The sequence below is a fragment of the Drosophila takahashii genome, chromosome 3L, assembly GCF_030179915.1.
Source record: "Drosophila takahashii strain IR98-3 E-12201 chromosome 3L, DtakHiC1v2, whole genome shotgun sequence".
In the NCBI taxonomy this organism is placed as follows: Eukaryota; Metazoa; Arthropoda; class Insecta; order Diptera; family Drosophilidae; genus Drosophila; species Drosophila takahashii.
Window position 1 is genome coordinate 22655450 of NC_091680.1, and position 20583 is coordinate 22676032.

At 40.0% G+C, this 20583-nt stretch overlaps 1 protein-coding gene and 1 long non-coding RNA gene across 3 annotated transcripts in view; one reads left to right on the plus strand and one right to left on the minus strand.

Annotated features, from left to right (window-relative positions):
• LOC138913206 (uncharacterized) overlaps nt 1-20583 on the plus strand; it is an 84358-nt gene that overhangs the window by 27007 nt on the left and 36768 nt on the right. The window contains exon 3 of one of the 2 annotated variants that reach the window (XR_011418865.1): nt 8408-9192. The exons of the other annotated variant lie outside the window; for it this stretch is intronic. This is a non-coding gene — a long non-coding RNA (uncharacterized lncRNA). Of the gene's footprint in view, nt 1-8407; nt 9193-20583 lie in introns of those variants that run through there. 2 annotated transcript variants of the gene reach the window in all.
• Nucleotides 1-20583, minus strand: part of LOC108057958 (frizzled-2) — a 99279-nt gene that overhangs the window by 9031 nt on the left and 69665 nt on the right. Inside the window, exon 6 of the mRNA XM_017142429.3 lies at nt 8913-8979. The gene's annotated coding sequence lies outside the window, so the exon portion shown is untranslated. The remainder of the gene's footprint in view (nt 1-8912; nt 8980-20583) is intronic.

Genomic DNA, 20583 nt, shown 5'->3' on the forward strand with positions numbered 1-20583 from the left:
CGGGGAAATCCGGTGGCCACTTCACGCAAAACGATTTGCAAATGTCAAACAGTTCCTGCATATTTTGGGTAACCACCCTGCAAGTAAATTCAGAAGCAGAGGGAAGGGTTCTTTTGAGGGGTTGATTTGGTCGTTTAGGGTTTTCTATTATTGAATATTTCTTGTCCTTGTTTTTTTTGTCGTTCTCCTTGTTTTGAGCCAAAACTCTTGCTGCTGACTAAATGACACCGCAGAAAGCGAGTGGAACAGCAAAAAGGACAAAGCCAGAGGGGTGGCCATGCACAGAAAGAAAAGCTTTTTATATTATATTTATTAAATGTTTGACAAAATGATATGATACGATGATCGATTTGATGTTATATGGTATCAGTTTTGACTTGCTATGCTCGAAATGTAAGCAAGAGAAATCGGTATTGCATGGTAAAAACGATATGCGTTTAGATACCAGAAATTTACCATGCTCATATCGATTTGATCCCGGATTTTTTTTTATTTTCGTAACCTTAAAATGTATATAATTACAACAAAATTCATTGCTCCATATTAATCCCAACTTCTACCCAACTTTTTTCTCTGTGCAAAATAAGAGAGTTCGGGGCAAAACAAAAACATGGAAATAAAATTAAATTTCCGATTTCTGCCCCGTTTCCTTCGCCCTGGCAAATTTTGCTAATAACAAGACAAAAGTGCAGCTGCAGCGGCCAAGGGGAAGGGTGCCTTTCGGGGGTGTGAACTGTCGGCTGGCTGACTAAATACAAAAGAGTGTCAAGTGTCTTCCCTGCTAAAAGGCAACAGCAGCTAAATAAAAAAAAAACATGCAAGTCGTGCATGTGTGGGTGGTTGTCCTGTCCTGTCCTGTCGGCAGATTTTATTTTCCATTTCAAATTTTGCAGCATGAGCAAGCGTTTTTATTTTGACAGTTGTTGCCACTCCCCCTAGCATACTTTTTGGGGGAGAAGAAAAACAATTAAAAACGAATTGCCTTGCATTCCCGTTCCCATTTCCATTTCCATTTCCCCTTCCACTTCCTCTGCGACAATGGAAACACAACACGCCGCCCATCAAAAGGGAATTTTGTGGGGTACAAATTAAATATCCCAAGGAGCACAGAAAAAAAGAGTATAATTTTTGTTGCTTCAGGATGTGGCACATTTATAAATCAACAATATTCTGGGTGGGAAAAGGAGCGCAGAGGTTTTATGATGCAACTTTAACGCATCATAAAACAGCGGCGCAAGAGAACCTATAAAAATTTCATGACTTTACCACCAGACTGAGGTGTTACAGAGATATATTGAGTGGTGAGTAATGATAATGAGTTTTGGGGAAAATAAGGAAAGCGGAAAAAATCATTGTTCAGTTTTATGGCAATCGAAAGGATTTTCGGTGATAAATTAAAAATTCCTATCATTAAAGTTTATAAAATAAAATTTAATCGCCCATTTCCAATTAGTTTTTCTCCATTCATTTTATTAGTATTTGCATTGGCACATAAAAAACCAGTTGCAAGTGGCTAGGCTTTAGAGTTTCAATTTATTCATTTTCGATTTAACGATCTTCCATTCCCGAGACATTTATTTTATTGCCATTTGTTGGTTTTTTAACTTTCCAAAAGGAAAATACTGTTATTGCCATTTATCTACAATTTACATTTATGGTCATAATTTGATAATCGACCGTTTTATGGCTAATACCGGTGACGGCATTTTTACACCCCGATTTGGTAATAAAAGTAATTGAATCATACATGCAGCTTGGCTACTAAAAAGTAAAATATGCTGATACTCGTTGATGGAAAACTAATTGAAAGCGCAGGAAGACGGGCAGAGATATGAAAAATAGGTGGTTTAACGACTGTCGCCGCGTTGTCTGTGGCTCGCATTCCCGGGGCTGTTTTATTTTTATGGCAATTAAAGGGAACCGCAGTAAAAAATAACCGACTGCCGGCGACATTGACACACAAAAAAAAGAGCGAGAAAAACTATTACGGTAAGAGTTTTCCCGGCTGTTGTGACACATGCAATAAAAACGATTTTTATGGTCATTTGAAAGCGTCAAGAGGGCAACGAAGGGCCCAAAAGCACAGACATATACATTCCGGCATGAATGATGCATGTTATGTCTGAAGTTCTAGGTTGACAATTTAGCATGTACTCCTTCTCGGGGGCGAAACTTCCTCCCCATTTCGGGGTACAAACATTTTTAGTGCCCTTTGTTGTCAACTAACAACCACGTGCCGTCTCCCTTGCACATCCCCTGTCGTACCGCTCGCACACCCACACACACACGAGTATTAATTAATGTCAGTGTGGAAATTAAGTGAAATATATCTGCAACATGCTCCCGGAAAATGCGAGGATGTTTCGTAGTAGCGATGCTTGTTGTGTGACAAAATGCCGCTGACATGGATAATTAATGGTGAGCTACGAGGTGGGGAGTTGAGGATACATAGGTGACATCAAGGCGAAGGTGGCAACCCTGTCCGCCTGTCCGCCCGTGTGTGTGTGACCCCCACCTGCGGAAGGTGCTTAATTGCTGGGCTTGGGTCAGAGTGAGTACAGTGGCTGTACCGCAGCAGCACTTTTAATTAAGCACTAAACTTATTTTCCTACTAATAATGGTTTTCTCAGCACACGGAAAAATTAGAGCTCTTTTGGAGGTGATATTGCAATATAAATGTTATCTCTTGTATGGATAGTGTATCTTATTTTCGCCACCTAATTAATATTAGTTTAAATTTAACAGTAACTTTTTTAAAACATCTAATGTGCCATAATGTTCTTTCGCTTGACCAGAACACATCATTTTTCCAGGAAAACATAGAAGCCCCATAATTTACGATTTGCTTGCTTTGACCGAATTTTCGCAATTAATTCACAGGCATTAATTTGATTTATTTACGAGTCGCCAACGCGTTTTGGCAACATTCTTGATTGGCGGCAATTAATTTATGCAATTTAATGCAAGGCAAACAACGATTCACATGGCTCATAAATTCGCATTTTTAGAGTGCGGCCTGCCAAAAAGGATTTTTATTTATTTGTTTTAGCCAGCACTTTTGCAGTTCGTAGTTTGTATGGTTTTTGACTTTGAAATTTGTGTGTGTGGGCAATTTGACGTCTCGATGTCTGGTTTCTATTTCAGTGCTATAAATTTGTCGCCGCTCTCGCTCGGTTTTCATGGCTCCCTGCGCTGCTCTTTCGATATTACGCATACGCCTCGGGGGCCCCGCTATCCTGGTGGGTGGCTCTTCCTCCGCCCGGCATTGATTTTCTGTTTGTTTGTCGCCGCTCTCTCCCCGTATTCCTTCGCTTCTTTTTGGCTTGCTTTGTATTATATATATGTATATGCTTTTTCCCATTTTTCCCCATTTTTTCGTATTTTTCTCTCGTATTTAATGGCATTTCTAGCTTGGTTTATTTTGTTGGCATGCGTGCGCGACCCGACGCCAAGCGATAAACACGCGGCAGCCACCGTCGCCGGTTGGCCCGCCTCCCATTTCTCCCGTTTTTCCGATTTCCCGCCTCCCCCCTCACACCCATCCACATAAACCCCTTCTCCAATTCGCTATGTGTCTCTGGCATGCGTTTAAGTTTTCAGTTAATGGCTTTTAATGGCAGTGCTGCTGTGTGTTTGTTTTCCTTGGCTTTCTTGTAAAAATCTTAAATAAATATCAAAATTAGTTGCGTAAATTTCTATCCAAAGCAGACAAAATGAGTTCAATCAATAGATGAAAGATTCCATCGGAATGCTATAAAAAATACTCAATTCCCCTTTGACTTGGTCCCATTCCGGCGGAGAAATTTGTTTGTTTCATTATAAATAATAATGGGATTATTAAGTCCCAGCTTCAGATAAACCATTCAAATAAATAATATTAACCACATCCATTTATCTTCCTAGGCCAACGAATATCATTTATAAATCTGATTAATTTACCACCTTAAACACAGGCCAAAGACATTCTATAAATACCGACCACGCCATTGAGTTTCCCCGCCCAAAACACATATTTCCAAATATTTTCCAACTAATTTAGCACCCTCTTCAAGTCATAAAGTTGCAGTCCAATTCGGATCCGAATGGAAATGCATAAAGCAATGCGAGACCACAAATTACCAAATTCAATCTACGGATACTTGGGATATACGTATATAGTATAGTATATGGATGTGGATGTAAATTTGAAATGCGAGGCACATGTCCCAGGCAGTCGTATTTCCCCCGGGCTCTTGGTTTTTGGATTTCTGCCTTCGGCTAGGGGAATTTCAATGAGGCATCTCGAATCTCGCATCTCGGCGACTCTGCCATGGGTCTTGTTTATAATTTATGGCGCTGTGGCTAATGGCCAAATTGCCCATAACAATAATTTGCATGCAAGCGCTTCCAACTTTGACTAATTTCTTTTGGCCAGTCCCCCAGAAATCTTATCGATACACAGGCTGCTGCCCGGCCAGCCATATATCACTCAGTATCAATATCAATATCAATATCGGTCGAAGGAAATACGGAGACGGAGCTGAAAAAATCGAAAAACAATTTACAACAATTGCTTAATTGAAACGCCATGGCCACTGTAGAATTTAAATTTATGAAAGCATCAGACCCCAAATCGAACAAAATCATAAATAAATCGCGGGCTTATCAGCGTTTTTTGTTTGTGGCACTTTCTGGCATTTCAAAGGGAAAATGCCGCTCCACTAAAAAAAGTTGGAAAGTGGACAGCACATGACTCTTGATACCGATCCGAATTTCGATTCCTAGCTGACAGATGAACTTTGTACTCCACATATCAAGCGCAGCAGTTTGACAGCTTTGATATTTTGTTAGCTCCAAAATGTAGGAATGTTTCAAGAGCCAGTTAGGTCAAGTTTTCCCCGATAACCGCATTTTAATGTTGTACATTGAAATTTCTATGCAACTCTTTGTCGATTTCCATTTACAGAACATGCAAGGTATGGAAAATAAATCTCAGCAAACTTGTTTTGCATAATTTATATTTGTGATTGACAGACAAACAGCCGGGGAATTTCTGCACTGAAGAAAATATACGATATGTGTTAGGCTTTATGGAATTCAAAATAGTTTAAAGATCTTAAAGTTTTTAAATGCGATATATTATTATTTTTTCCGGTGCAACCTCTAGGTAGAAGCAAAGTCTCCCCATTAGCATTTTCATGCCACATATGGCTCGCAAATGTAGGAACAACAGCCAGTCAACTCAACTGAACTCAACTCCAGACCGATTCCGATTCCGACTCAAAGGCAGACAATAGGCCTGCGGGACATGCGACAGGGCCTATGTGTTTTCGAACTTCCCCCGATGTTTTATACGACTTTTTCGTAGGCGTAACATGTGTGGCATAAACAAAGATACAAAACGGACGGAAAGTATCAACCGATATTCGCATGTACATGCCAGTATGCAAAGGCAAAAGGCAAAAGGAAGGCGTGAAACTGTTGATAGTCTATTGCACTTTTTCCTTCGTTCTGTTTGTGTTATTCTTTTTTATGGCTATGCAATAAAAATATTTACGATGCCAAAGCGCCAAATATGTAGGGAAATTGTTCGAACTAACGGTGGGGTGGAGTTTCAGTTGGAGCTGGAGGGTTAATAAAATGTTGCACTTGTAACAAGAAATTGAAGTTGCAAAGTGGTTACAGTTCGCCGGGGGGAATTTATTTCCATTTTATTTTAAACGCAGATGGGAAACGATTTTGTGAGGAGATAAAACTGAAAAACTGATTTAGAAATTTAGAAATAAAAACTTATGTAGTTGGTTTTATTTTTACAAGTGGGCTTTAAATTTAACTTTAAAAGTTAAGCTATTTTCTTATCTATTCTTTAAAAGACAAATTTTCAAATCCAGCTCTCTGGTCAGTTTTGATTTCCCGCTGGTCGTAGTCCACGGAAATCAAATGAGCTGAACAACACAAAAAATGTAAATGAGCAGAGTAAAGAAAAACATTTTCGGGGGGAATTCGCTACGGAGGAAGTGGGAACCAATGAACTCTTGGTATGCTGCAGATGCAACTACATTCTGGATTCTCCATTCTCCATTCTGAATTCTGCACTCGGCATCTCGGCAGACGCTTTCAAAATAGCTCGGCCCACACGATTTCCCCCGCCAAGTTTTTCCCAGATTTTCCACCCAACTCCCACTGCAAAGTGCAGGCGGCTGGCTGCAATCAACGCACTTGTTCCTGTTTTTCTTTCCTTCTCAGGGAAACGCTGCTGCTGCTGATTCCCTGTTATTGTTGTAAACTATTTATGCATTTCGAAGTTTATTTGTAACACGAACAGCAACACAGGAATTCCCTGCATGGCATTTCAAATGTTGTTCGAGATTCCTATTCCTATTCCTATTCGACTTCGACTTTGGCTTCTGTGGATCTCTGTTCAGCTTCTGCTGTTTGTTGATTTTATGAACTGTTTTTCTTGCTTCACTTGCTCTCAGTCGGGTGCCCTCCGGCCACATATGGTCACCTTAATTTTCCACAGGGACGGGGGTTTTTGTTGCATCAAATAATTTATGCCTTTTTCCCTGGGCTCTTGGTTTATTTTTTCAAGCGCATTTCAACAGCCAAAGCAATCAGCGCGTGTTTTTCGGGCAGGAAACAGCACGAAGGGATGTCGGATGATGTGCCACTCCAAACCGCTCCACCCTCTAGTCCCCATGCTCCATTCTCCATTCCCCGTTCTCCACTCAACGGGTGGTTCCACTGTGGCTCTGCTGTGCGTGATCCGCCTTAGGTGGATATCCACTGTTGTTTACACTGACGCCATTGCCGACGTGCCACAAAAGTAGAGTTCAATCGCATGGAATCAGGGGCAATTGGACGACCGAAAGGTGCAAACTGATTTGGGCAAATGATTCGGTTCAACCCGAGTTCTAGTCGCCGTCAACAAATTCAGTTAGCTTCATAGTCTGGTCATGTTCTACTTACAATTATCTAGGTATTTCTAGATTTATATTTATCTTGATACCTGGACAATTTCTGAGACCTATTTAAAATATTTTTATTTATTTATCTTAGTTTTATTTCTAATGGATTTAGGTTATTTCCACAACTATAAATTACATCTATTTCACGTATCATTCCCATAATTTTCTAACCCATAAATATCATAACAATTTCTGTACTCAATCCCCATCAAACTGAAACTCATCCCCAAGCAGATCCCTCACTGCACTGGCATTTCTAATGAACTCTGCCTTCGGCTACACGCAATATATACACATTTTACCCACGAGAAGGCAACGAGAATATGAAAATATCTTTAGAACATTGATTGACTGCTCGACATGATCGACGTGATCATTTGCGAGGGAGTGGTCGGTGGGGAAAATCTCGTTAGGGGGGTGAAATGCTGCCTGCCGTCCACAATTATAATTCAATTAACCGAACAATTCCATCTTTCTCTAGCCCAGTCGAGCGCCACATGCTGCGAAGGGAGACGTTGCATGTTTGGCATATTAAATTAGTTATTTGTAATCTTAGGCAAACGCGTTGTAAACAAAAAACAAAAAAGGCGGACGAGGATCGAGCGAACGGATTGAGAATGATGATGTGTCATTGCAGTGTGTTTGCCCATCTGGCTGAATCAATGTTTGTATTTATGGAAATATTTTCATGTTTTAATTACGAGAACATTTCGAAATGTCTCGCATAACAAATGAGGCTCGAACAAACGAAAATAAAACAACGGTGTCTGGAAAAAAAAGACCGTACCATATCAACAAAAAGCTTCGACAGTTGGCCAGACAAGTTGAGACTGAGACGTCGAGAGAGACGGTTGCAGGGCGAGCGAAAGAGACGGACTGATGCTAACTAGACTGAAAGGCTTGCCAGGATATTTTGCATTAAAGCAGCCAAAGGAAATATGAGAGAATGATGGATAGGCAAAGCAGGCAACCAGATGATGATGACGGTGAACAAGGAGAAGGAAATGGAGATGGAGTCGGGCTGAAGAACTTGGCAACTCAACTGCCGGCAAAAGCAGAAAGAAGTCAACAGCTCGTTAACGTTAAAGTGGCAAAAGATATGCCCGAAGATTCAGTTCTCTCTTTCCCGGTCTCCGTCGCCCAACCATATTCCCATATTCTCTGCTCAAAAGGGTAAGCCAACAATGGGGCAACAAGTCGCGTCTGAAGATGCATCGCCCACGGCAGCCGAAACCAGAAAACCAGGCTCAAACCGAAAGTATAGTTCTACACAGAGGAAAACTATTTTCAAAATTCGGAGATAAAGTTTTAAAAATGGATCACATAAGAGCTAAATTAATTTTATAATTTTAAGAATATATACTAATCGATTATATATAATTGTAATTTAATTAATATATTATATTTAATAGATTTTTTAATTTCTTTCTTTCTTTTAACTATTTTTCCCTGTGCACCAGGAGATGGCTCGTTTTGAAGAGCAAAATTGGCGTTGAAAAGTAACTGCCGACAACCGCAGACGGAGAGGATGTTTATGATGCTGGATACTGACTACTAGGAGGTTCCTGCTCCTTGGCTCCTTTGCTCCTTGGTCAATTGCACTGGCCGGGTCACAAGAAAGAGGGCTCTGGCATTTTTCTCTCCATTGTGTGGCAAACTAAGCGCAATGAAGTAGCCAAGGGGCAAAGTGTTTGGCGGGGAGAAAGGTCAAGTTTCCTGGCCTCTTATTTATATTTACGTCTAGCTGATGTCTTGTTGTATGCAAAATAGCAGAGGAATCCAAATTATAGAGGAGAGTCCATAAATTCTAAGCCAAGATTGCAACAAAATGATGTTTTAAAAGAAAAATCTTACAAATTGAAAACAAGTTATATTTTCAAGACAATGAAAAATTATTTATTTTTAAAGAATTTGATAACTTTGCTTTCGAATTCGGAGACCCATTTCAAACATTTTTCCACTTACCATTTTTTCCATTCCGTTGGTTTAGCTGCTTTCTGGTTGATTTCCTGCTTCATACAATTCCGCCCAGCTGTAATGAGATGCAAAAAGAGATGCGATAAGTTATCTGATAACTGATGGTTTTAGGTGCAGCCATAAAAACTTAAACTGAGCCACTTCCATAAAACGAAATCCCCGCGCGCAGTGTTCGAGCATCGTCGAATCTGGCTAATCGTAAAAGGGGTCGTAAAAAGTGTTTATAAATCTTGTATAATTAGAAAATATTAAAGGCCAAATAACTTAATTATGCAATAAGCATAAAACTGGATTTGTGCCAGCAAAAATTGCTGGAAAAAAGGGACTTGGCGACATAATTTACAGGCTGTCCGAAGGGGCAAAAGAGTTGCCACAATTTGCGGCCTGAGTTATGTTCTCGGGGTCTCGGGCAAATATGTTAATATTTGGACAATAAATTTGTGGGCGGCTAAAGAACAATTGCAGTTGTCTCTGCGGCAGCACTTCAAAAGCAGCGAAGCCACGAAAGAAAAACAGAGGAAAAGTAGCAGCTCCCAAAAGGCAAACAGGAAAAGCCGGCGGAGAAAGGGGCAAAGGGAAAATGGGAAAATGGCCGGGGAGTTTTATCCCCGGGCCTAGCCGAAAGTGGACTACTTTAATCACGCCACGGGATTAAGGGGCCAGACATTCGCCGGATGATGAAGAAGTTGCGTGTGTGCCAATGGAAGAAGCAGCCACTCACTTACAATTTAATTAACTTTTTTCACTCCCTCCCCGCGTTTTTTTCTCTTTATTTCTTATTAAAGAACGCGCCTTGTTGTTATTTGCTTTAACGGCACTCTTTGTACATATATTTATGTGTATATATAATGCAAGTTTAATCAGCCAGTGACAAATAAAGAGCCGTAGAAGAGGTTGCCCCTGTATCCGTATCCGTATATCTGTATCTGTCTTTGTATCTGTATCTGAAGCAGAAACTGCCCGTGTGGGAGTGCCGCAAGAGATTTGCCTAACCAAACCAAGCCAAGAGAACTCAGATAAGTCGGAGGAGCAACAATGCCGGCTATTTGTGGGCCCACACTTTGCCGCCTTTGATTTACACCCGTTCTACCTCCACCTCACAATTTGCCAAGTGTAATCTCTGCTGTAACCAATTGCAGATAAAGTTAAGCAAACGACAACAAAATGACAATTTTTTAATTATGAACGACTGCCTCCGGCTTTTGCGTTCTTCGTATATCTGGCTTGCCCAATTGAGATAGTAGGACTCGAGATCATGGCGAAATTTGGGGAGAAGTGGAAGTGTTTCATCTGAAATTGAGTTCTTTGGTTGGGTAGGGTTTTTCCCACTAACAAAATGGGTTATTCGCAATTAAAACGGCTCAGAATAAAGAAAATTTATAACTATCGTCTTCAGCGTTCTTGTCTAATTAATTTCGAACGATTACAAATTACAAATTTTTAGTAATTAAATTGCTTGTTCCAAATCTTTAGCCTAAATGGAATTTTTCTCGTTAAAACTCCATTCTCTCATGTTATTTAGAATTTTGAACTATAATTCATTTAGCTCAAAAACCAAAACTTATGACACTTCCAAAAACTCCATTTGAGGCGCAGATTTATATTTTCTGAATTCTTAATAAAGCTAACTTGTCATTATAAATCTCATGGCCAAGAAATCTAAAAAATTATTCTTTATTCAATTTCAAAGCTTGAAAAAATCAAATTCTAAGAAAAGCTCAATTTGAATGTGAATCCAAAGTTATAAATCTGCGACACACAAATACATTTCCATAAAAATCTCAGAGGTTCAAACAACGAAAGAAGACAACATGGAGAATATCAAAGCTCTTCAGAGCCCCAAGACTCGTTTGATTCGCTTTTCTGTTTCTGACTAATTAACTGGGAAAGATTCTGAGCGGAGGAATTGGAATTTGTAGGCCAATTAATTAGGCGCATAATTTATGGCAAAATATTCTCTCTCCGGCGAATGTCAACTTGATGATCAATAAAAATAAAAGAGGCAGTCAGGGAGGGGCGGAACGTATCAGTTTCGAAAATGTTTAATTTATGACATTGCAAAAAAGCAGAAAACAAATTTATGAGCGAGCATTTAAATGCCCAACACGACGGCGAGCGACGACAATGAATATGTATTGTGTGGAGTATCGTTTTTTGAAAATTGAAATTCCAATGAATCTCAAGGAGTTCTCAGTGCTCGAATCTCTCCGCTCGGAGGAAAGCAAATATCGCCATCGTCATCGCCGTCGCCGTCGCAGGAAACAACAGTCAGTCGCAGGCGCAGACCTTAAACAAACAGAAATTAATTATGTTTCGATGCGAGAGCCCAAAAAGATACTCAAGTACACACGGAGAAAATGTATGAAAATGGGAATCTGGTTTACAATTATTTAAATTATTTTTTAAGCAATTTTTAACTTAATGGAGGAGAACAAAAACTAGTTTTTGAAATTTAATATCTAAAAAATGTTTAAAAGAAATGCATTATTTAAATAAAAATGCTTATATTCTTTATAAACATTTCAAAACGAGCATTCCTTTTCAAGTGTATTTTCAAGAGAGGTGGAGTGAAGGGAAGATGCAGAGATACAAGAGAACCTGATGCTTCCTGCTGAAAATAAAATTATTTTGTTCAGAGTTCTGTTTATAAGAAAAATATGTTTTTGTTTGTTTTAACGCGGGCCGAGCGCTTCCTTTCCATTCGGGATGGGTTGGCGATGGACTGAGAGAGAAACATGTGCGTAGATGCAGCCCAGAGATGCGTATCTGGTGGATACATGCAACAGAAACTTCAGTTGTTGCTTCTATTTTTGGTACTATTTCAATTAATTTGCTGCCTCTAAACAAAGTTGCTAGCTGCTGCGAGAGACAAGACGGGATATTTATGAGTAATATTGCATGCTCGATTGCAGCCTCAGATTTTTCCCTGCCTTTTAATTAGCTTGACATTTATTTCGTGCCGGACTTCTTCTTCGTCGCCGTCTGTCTGCGGTTTTTTAGGGTTAACAGCGCGTAGATTGATATCTTCAAGTTCATTAGAGTTGCAAGTCGCTTTAATTGGAAATATGCACAGCGGGCTGAGGAAAGCGATGCAGTCGTCGTGCAACACTTGGGTGAGAATTAATGATGCCTGCCCATCGCGCCCTTCCTTCCTCGGATCTCGATCTGAATTCTGTTTAAACTTGGGCATTTCATACACTCAACTCAACTTGGGTCTGCTTCTGCTCCTTTCCTTTTTTTTCATTTCGTTTTTTTTGTGGTTTGTGTGCCCCTTTGCTTTGCATCCTCGTCGACTGGCTCTGTTTATCTTGGGGCTTTTGTTAACTGATTTCAAGGGAAGCTCCAGAAACAGCCGCCCTCCTACAGGGTCGATTTAATTAACTGCTTTCTATATAAGGCATATTAAATAAGTTTCATTGGGCTTGTTTTCGTTTGATTCTTGGGGGAATGAGCGATAAAAAGGATGTGTTGGGGGAAACTTTCTAAGAAGTCCAGAAAATCTTTATCCATCTAAGGAATGCGGTTGGTCTGTGTTAATTAACTTGAGTCACTGTGATAGGATTGCATTTTTAAAGATTTGTTGAAATTTTTTTGTCAATTAAATAGTCTTAGAAAATCTTGGTCTATCCCTCCACTTATTAATGATCCCAAAATATAATTTCCATTTACATTTTCCACTTGTTGAGGTCTCTCCCCTATCCCTCTCAATTTCCCAACACCTACACTCGCCCGCATGCCTTGTTAATTTTCATTTTAAATTTAAATGGAAATTTTCATTTTAGAACTGTGTTTCTTCGTTGTTCGTGCTGGCTGTGAACTATTTGTTCCTTGGGATTGGGGACTGGGGTCTGGCGACTGGCTCGAATAACAAACAAAATTAACACCTAGTCGCTACATTTCCAGCTAAAACCCACACACAGGGCAGCTGGAAAATATCCCCCCACATCCCGCCATAAGTCAGGGCTCTAACAAGGTGTCGTCTTGCTAAATGAATTAGACTCAAAGCGAAACTGATGCCCGACGAAAGAAAAAATGCCATAAATATGTGTTTCTGTTTCTTATTCTCCCACACGTGTGAGTGTGCCATCGGATTTATAGCCGACACTTTAAGTTTTGTTCGTATAAAATGCAAATTGCTTCAACCAGGCGCTAGCTCAATATTTGCATTGGCAATTAGCATATTAAAAATAACTCCCCCAATGAAATAGTCTTGGAAAACATGTTTTTATCGTTTTTCATGTGGGCTCTCTGCTGTTTGCCCAAACCCGAAATAAATTCTAGCTAAAATTGCCCAACGTACGGCGTCGATTTTGTTTGTACATATTTTCGGCTGTCTGTGCTAACCTCTCGAGTAGAGTTGGAAACCTAGGTAGTAAGGTATAGATATATCTGTGCGCTTGAATTTATTTCGGTGTGCGTTCGTATCGGTGTGCAGTCTGCCTTGTGTTCTTCTATTACCGTAATTTTCTACTTGATTTCTGACGCTCATAAATCATCATCAGTTCTCCCTCAGATAGCGTCGTCGTCGTCGTCGTTTGCCTTTGTCATTTCTCATTGTTATTGTTGCTTAGGTAGTCGTCGATTTTAGAGTGTGTTGCTGTTGATTTTATGGAATTTATCTCCCCAACAACACCGCAAAGCACATTTAGCGACACAGTTAGCAAGCAGCACCATCAGAAAACTGAAAACTGAACGTCGAACACCGAAAACCGAAACCCAAGCAACAAGTTTCAACTTTTTGTTTGATGTATCTGCCAGATACGAAAGGTGAAAAATTGATAGCTTGCTCGCCTGTCTAACCAAACTATGCATAATAAATGTTTTTTGTAAACAATCGACAAAAACGCAAACAAAAAGAAAACGAAAAACAATAAATTTATTGAAAAATTATAAAAGATAAATTGGTCTGGAGTCTGGAGGTATTTTTTCGGGCATTAGCTGCCTTCGAAGTTGGCAAACCTTTAAGATATGCAAAGATAAACAAATAAATAAATAAGTAAACTGCCATTAAAAGGCAATTTTAGCTTGATTGTTGAGCAAAGACAAATAGTTTGTTGGCATGCTAAAATAATAATAAAAAGTGCGAGATCTAAGGGACCGAATGCTGATCTTCTTTTGTCTTTCCAGTTGATTTTTGGTGATTTTTCATTTAAAAACAAATAATCGTTTTTCGGTTAGAGGGGCGTTTGTGTTGGCTAATTGCCGGGCCAATTTCAACGAGCCATGAGCAGTTCTCTGTGGCGAGTGTGTGCCCCATGGGTTCAGCTCATAAATAATCAAAACCTAATAGCCGGCAAACAAAATATTCAAAACAAACACACACCAAAAACTCGGCGTCCGAAGAAAGCGCCGACAAAACCAACCGAATAAAAGAGAAAGAAAAAAAATTATGATCCATGGCAATCATGTCAAATTGATTTCGGTTTTCCTTCGCTAACCACAATGGGCAGGGGCCAAAAAAACGAGAAAAAACCGGGGAAAAAGAGAGAGCCCCAAGCCTAATGATATGACTGAATGGGAAAAATTGAAGGAGCTGCAAAATAAATCAAACAAAACAAGGCAAAACAAAATAGCAGGGCACTTAGAAAAAAAAACTGGCTTAGAAGTTGATTTAAAATTTTTCTTTTTATATATATTTTTAATATTTTATTTAGAAAACTTTAAAAAAAATATCAATCAGTTTAGTTTTTGAAATTTGTAATTTTTTTCACAATAGTTGCGAAGATTTTTCTTCCTGTGTAGAGAAACAAGGAAGAAGGCAACACATTCTGGCCCGCAGTTTGATGAATTGCAGCACGGGGCTCGAGTTGACTTGGCCAGTTTGATGGACGACTCGAGACCTGCTTCTGGCCCGTTTCGAACCATGTCAAGTCCCGTCTTCAACCCTGCCTCGAAAATTAATCAATATGTTGGTGTTATTTAAACAAGCCATGTGTACCGAGAGAAAAAGAGGGCCAGAAACAGGCAACAGAGAGGAAAACGCTTTTATAATTACGAGGGTCGTTGCTCAGGTTGTCCGTAAATTATCGGTTTGCCCATTGGAGGAGTTGCCCGGGCCTCAACATGATTAGACTCTGGCAGAGGATACCCGCAATGAGACAATTGTGGGTTTTATAATTATAACAAGATCGGTAAATGATCATGGGAACACATCGTGCCGATGCCCGCGGACAAATTGCCATCGGAGGTGGAACAGGCAAAAGGTGGAACTGAAAGCCACATGTGGCAGATGATGATTGCGGTCTCAATAAATTGAGAATGATATGACAACATTGTGGTACTTTTGTTGATTTTAGACTACAATCATCTGTATCAATTTGCTGGACTTTCTATGATATACACATGTTTGCAGTACATTTCCATTGTTTTGACTCTTATTTGGATCAATTAGGAATTTATTATATTTCAAAATGTGTTTTCTATTCTGCAAACTATCTATCTTCAAAAAACCTTTCTAAAATGTTAAAGTAGCTTTAAAATATTAATGAATAACCCGTTTGACTCACTTCAATCCCAGAACATTCCCAAATAGTTTCGCTGTCAGATCTCACTCCTTTTGCCATAAACCTCCTCAAGCATCCGACATTAGTATGCACATTAGCGCCTAAGCTGACAGCTCCATCATGGCTGATCAGCAAAAAACGCTTACCAGGATACAAAACTGACAAACCCGTCGCGAGTGACAAGTCAACTGACGTCTCCCTGCTGAATTGAGTGAGTGACTGACTGACTGACTCACTGGACTGGCCGAGTGTCAATGCGCTTGTCAATAAATTTTCGCAGCATCCAATTGCTAAAAAAAACGAGATAATCCTCTCCCAATCACAATTAAGCCAAAGGAGAGACCCCAAAAAATCATAAAAAAAAAACGTCAAGCACCAAGAAAATGAAAAGACTTTGACAAGTGGAAAGAGTCAACGAGAAATTTATAGCCAAGCCCAATGAAGGAGACAAAAAAGCAGCGAGCAACAAAAACCAAACAAAACATAATTTATGGCCGACTTTTGGGATTCTCGGATCGGCGGGACCAGCGGGAACAGGTAGCCCAGGACCGTTTGTAAAATGATCACCTGTTTGAGAGATAGAGTGGAGGAGAGAAAACACGGAGAACGAGACATCCAGACAGGCCAGAAAGCTGCGGGAGGTCACTGGGCACAGTGGTCAAGGATTTTCAGGAAGAAGGGGTTACAACAATTCCGAGGAACTAAGTTCTAAACTGAAACCTTCGTTGTACAGTTGGTTTTAATATTTATCAAATTTTTTATTAAATTATTTTTAAAATATATTAGAGATATTTGTGATATAACCATTGAAATAAAAAAGGCTCATCTTAATGGCACAAAAATTCCAATGATTTCCCTAGTATTTTAAGTATGTTTTCGAGGACATTTTATGGGAGGGTCTGGTACCACTGTGCCCAGTCAACAGGCAACACTCGGCAGTTGCAACCAGCAGAGAAGAGCAAACAGCACGGCCTGGCATTTGAGTGTCGCCCCAGCAGGCGGCCGAAAGTCGTTTGCTGTGTGACAAAGCGCAATTTTTCGAATTGCGAAAGTGCGGGCCTGGCCCGGAGGAGAAACCGAGAATCGGGAATTGAGCACGGGGAGCACCACATGATGTCCCTGTGTCTCTGTATGTAAATTGATATTTTTAGCCAGCTCTGCCGGGCAGTTCAGGCAACACCTTTGCCTTTAGCGAGGGTCTAACCTTGGGAGCGTCTGCTGTTAACTGAAAAATTAATGAAATCATTTCTTGTCTCAACGATCCGAGTCCTCCGCCTGTTCGCTTCATGCGAAAACCAATGGCGGACCTATAAAAATGAAATAAAATATTTAACGACACATTGGAAACCTGCAGACGAAGGTGTCGCGTTACGCATAATTTATGACCGCAGAGGAACATAATTTTCCACACAGAGACACAAAAAAAAAACACGAGAGAAAGAAAGAAGAAAAATTATCTAGGGGATCTGGGATCTCGAACACGAAACGATCGACATGCAATGGCTTATCTTGATCACAGATTAAGCCGAAGACCAGAGACAAACTCCAAATTTTTCCAGGTATAGTCAGCCAGCACCTGCAATCAGCGCTCTCCCTCTGTCCGTCGTGGGTCTTCCACTCCACTCCCTCCTTTTACTGATTTTCCCGCTCTATCGATTGCATGGTAGTATTTCTGGTAGTCGCTGCCTCGGCAGCCAAAACTTTGACAACAAATAATGAAATAATGTAGACACACACACGCATTCCAGACCCCAGACCCCAAACCCCCTTTTCCCCGCGGGAGATAAGATTCGATTCGTGGTTCTCCATTCATTTGACGGCAATATTGATTCGAATGAAATAAACGAAAATTGTCGAAAAAAAAGAACGTAACAGGCGCAATTTTTGTTGTTGAGTAAACAAAAAGCCAGTCGAACAGAAATCGAACAGAGATAAGGTGGCTGGCTGATCGAATAAAACGGTAAAAATAACCATGTGTAACTGTTGTTGGGGTTAAATATTCAGTGAGCTTTTGACCCTCGGGATTTGTGATATTTTGAAAGGGATCAACTCAAAAGTTCCCACAAAGATTTATGAGTTGACAATCAGTCTTTTTTGGTAAATCTCTTTTTTATTTGATAGAAATATAGCTAGATTAGAAGCATATATATTTAGTTTTGTTAGAAGGGCTTAACCAATTTCTAAAAGTACTTGAACAGATCAAATAATGTTACATTATATTCAGGAGAAAATCATTTTCCCCAAAAGTAAGATCCATTTGCTCGAGTTGTGCATTTGCCCCGGATTTTTCCCCCATTTTGGAGATCAGTTCCCCACCGGACTTTGACAGACTGGCATATCCCATTAAACGGATCTCCCGCAACTGATCTTTGACTCCCAGTGTAATGGAAATCACCGGGCTCCCCGTTTTCGTAGATGATATTTACCTGGGGAGCTGGTCCAACTTTTCGCTGTTAATCCCAAAAAACTCTTTGGTGGTAATTAAAAACCGCAGTGCGTCTGTCAAAGTTAATCCAATTTCACGTCTGCTTACATCAAACACTCACACTGGCGCACGGACACCTGGAGATGCAGGAACACACGGATGGCGAGTATCTGACGGATACACAGATATTTACTCGTACGTATAAATACTTGCGCCGCTTCTCATAGAAACTTTTTGCCGCTGCAGGTAATTTCTACTTTATTTTCGGACAGATTTTTTAATTAAAATTTCGTGTAGCGCCAAATGTTGTCGCTATCTCTCAGGTGCTTTAGTGTAGGATGGATGTTTTTTGTACAGATATAAGTATTTATTAGTATTTGTCGCGGTGGGCGCCGAAAATCCAATTTCAGTTGACGCTTGTCGATCAGCGATCACAGATCGGAATAGCAACAATAACAACGACCACAGGCGGCAAATCTTGTTTCTTTATAACAATTTTCAACACACATTCTCACATGGCACGGCCACAATTTGTATTTTCATAACTCGTTTTCTGTATTTTCTGTCGCTTTTTCGAGGACGCCACTTTGTGGCAACCTAATAAAACTTCTTTTTAATCACGACCGACTTCGGTTATTGTCATGGCTTTCGAATTGTGCACAAAAGAAGGTATTTCTAGTTATTTTTATATTTTCTTCATCGGTTAACTGCCGTTTGAAAGGTGCAATTGGGGTTCGCGAGACCTATTGTGGGTTTATGTTCGATTTCGAGCGTACATCCGTCCGCAGAACCGAGCGCTCCGATCGCAAAACGAGAACTGAGGCCAAGACCTGGTAGGCCGCTCGTCGCCGAGAATTGTGGGGGAGGGCGGCGAGAGACGGAGCGATACGGGGAGAGACAGGGTGAGTTCGACTGGAAGAGAGATTGAGATTGGAAGAGCCAGAGAGCTCTTTCGTACACTCAGAAAAAAAATCGCCCTGAATTTTAGAAAATCGCCATACTTTTTAAGCCAAAGGCAGCTCGCCTTGCCTTTTAGAAAAAATATTTCTAAAAATTAGAAAAAAAATTTCTTAAATTTAGGGTTAGTTTTTGCAAAATTGAATAAGAAGAAGAAAAAAAAATCGGGGAATCGGGAGTTATGCCGACTGGGTGGAGTCTGTCGGTGTGGGGTGTTGTTGTTGGGGTTCTCGTTTTTCAACGTATTTTTCTCTCCTCTATTTAAACACATGGATGACGTCACGATGCTTGTACACAAACACACTTTTAATCTTTAATTGTAACTGAAATAATAACTGAAATTATTATATTATTTATTAATGATAAGCATAAAAATCAAATAACTTACTATCTTGAGGAAAACATTTTGGTCGCTCGCGGGATTCGAACCCCTTACCTCACAGTTTGCAGTCAAACACTCTACTAGCTGCGCCAGGGAAGCATCACGAGAGGCGCTGTACAAAGTACATTCTCATTCTGTTCTCCTGGGTTCTAGGTTTATACTCTTATTTATCCATTATGTGTGTGTTAGCTTACCTAAATCCTTATTTGTATTAAAGTATACATTTTAATGCGCAAAAAAAAAAAAAAAAGACGCAAAAAATGTCCGCCTCGACGTGGGATCGAACACACGCTTCCGAATATAAGCGTAGAAAACAAATAATCCGCTCGCATTAGACCCCTAGGCTACCGATTGGGCCAATTTTCTAAAATGTAAGGCGATTTTTTCTTAGTTTGAAAGAAAAATTTCTGAATAACAGAAAATTTTTCTAAAAGTGGATAACAAGAGGAGTTGATCTAATCAGGGTAAGTTTTTCTTATTATTTAGAAAAATATTTCTGAAAAATAGAAATATTTTCTGAATTTCAAGGCGATTTTCAAAGTATGGCGATTTTCTAAAATTTAGGGCGATTTTTTTTCTGAGTGTATAGCATGCGATAAATGCAGCTAAATAAATGTTTTGTTTACGGTTGGCTTTCTTTTTGTTTGCCTTGCCCTGCATTTCGTTACTTTTTGCATAAGCTAAATAAATATGGGAAGGAACTCAAGTTTTAATGGATGCATTTGTTTTTCCTGGGCATTTCTAAGGTGAGTTTTATGCCTATGGTGTCGGTGTAAATCGCTTTTTATGACGGCGATTTCCTGTTCAGGATTTATACGATTATCAGGAGGAAGTTTTATTTATTTTTACATTTTTTAATGCCTTTTTTATATATTCGCACTAATTTTGTGATGTTTTTTGTCTTTTTTATTTTTTTACTTCCCAAAATAATATTTATTTGCCTACATATGCCTTGAATATTACGCTTTTTATGCCTTTCGTTAGCTTCACCTATTGTTTTCCTATTTTTAACCCACTTGCGATTTCCCAACCCCCGTAAAAATTGTCCACTCTCTCCGGGTGACAAATCTCTGACTAGATTGACAGCTACGTTTCCTCTCGTTCTCGCTCTCACTCGTCCTTCTCCCTCACCCCTCGTCCCTTCCGCTCCTTCCTGATTGCTCTTCCTCCTTTCGCTGCACATGTGCTGCGTTTCGCATGCCAATCCACCAGCCCCCCGCCCATCAGCCCCTTTTCCACCCATTTTTTCAGACGCATCTGTTGTTGTCTGGCATATTTTCAGGTTTTTCATTCACTCTCTCTTCCTTCGCCTTTCTCTCTCCGGTTTTTCCAGCGCACCCTGCTGAAAATTCAGCAAGTTCTGCGACTTTCTTCGGTGGTGGTGTGAATACA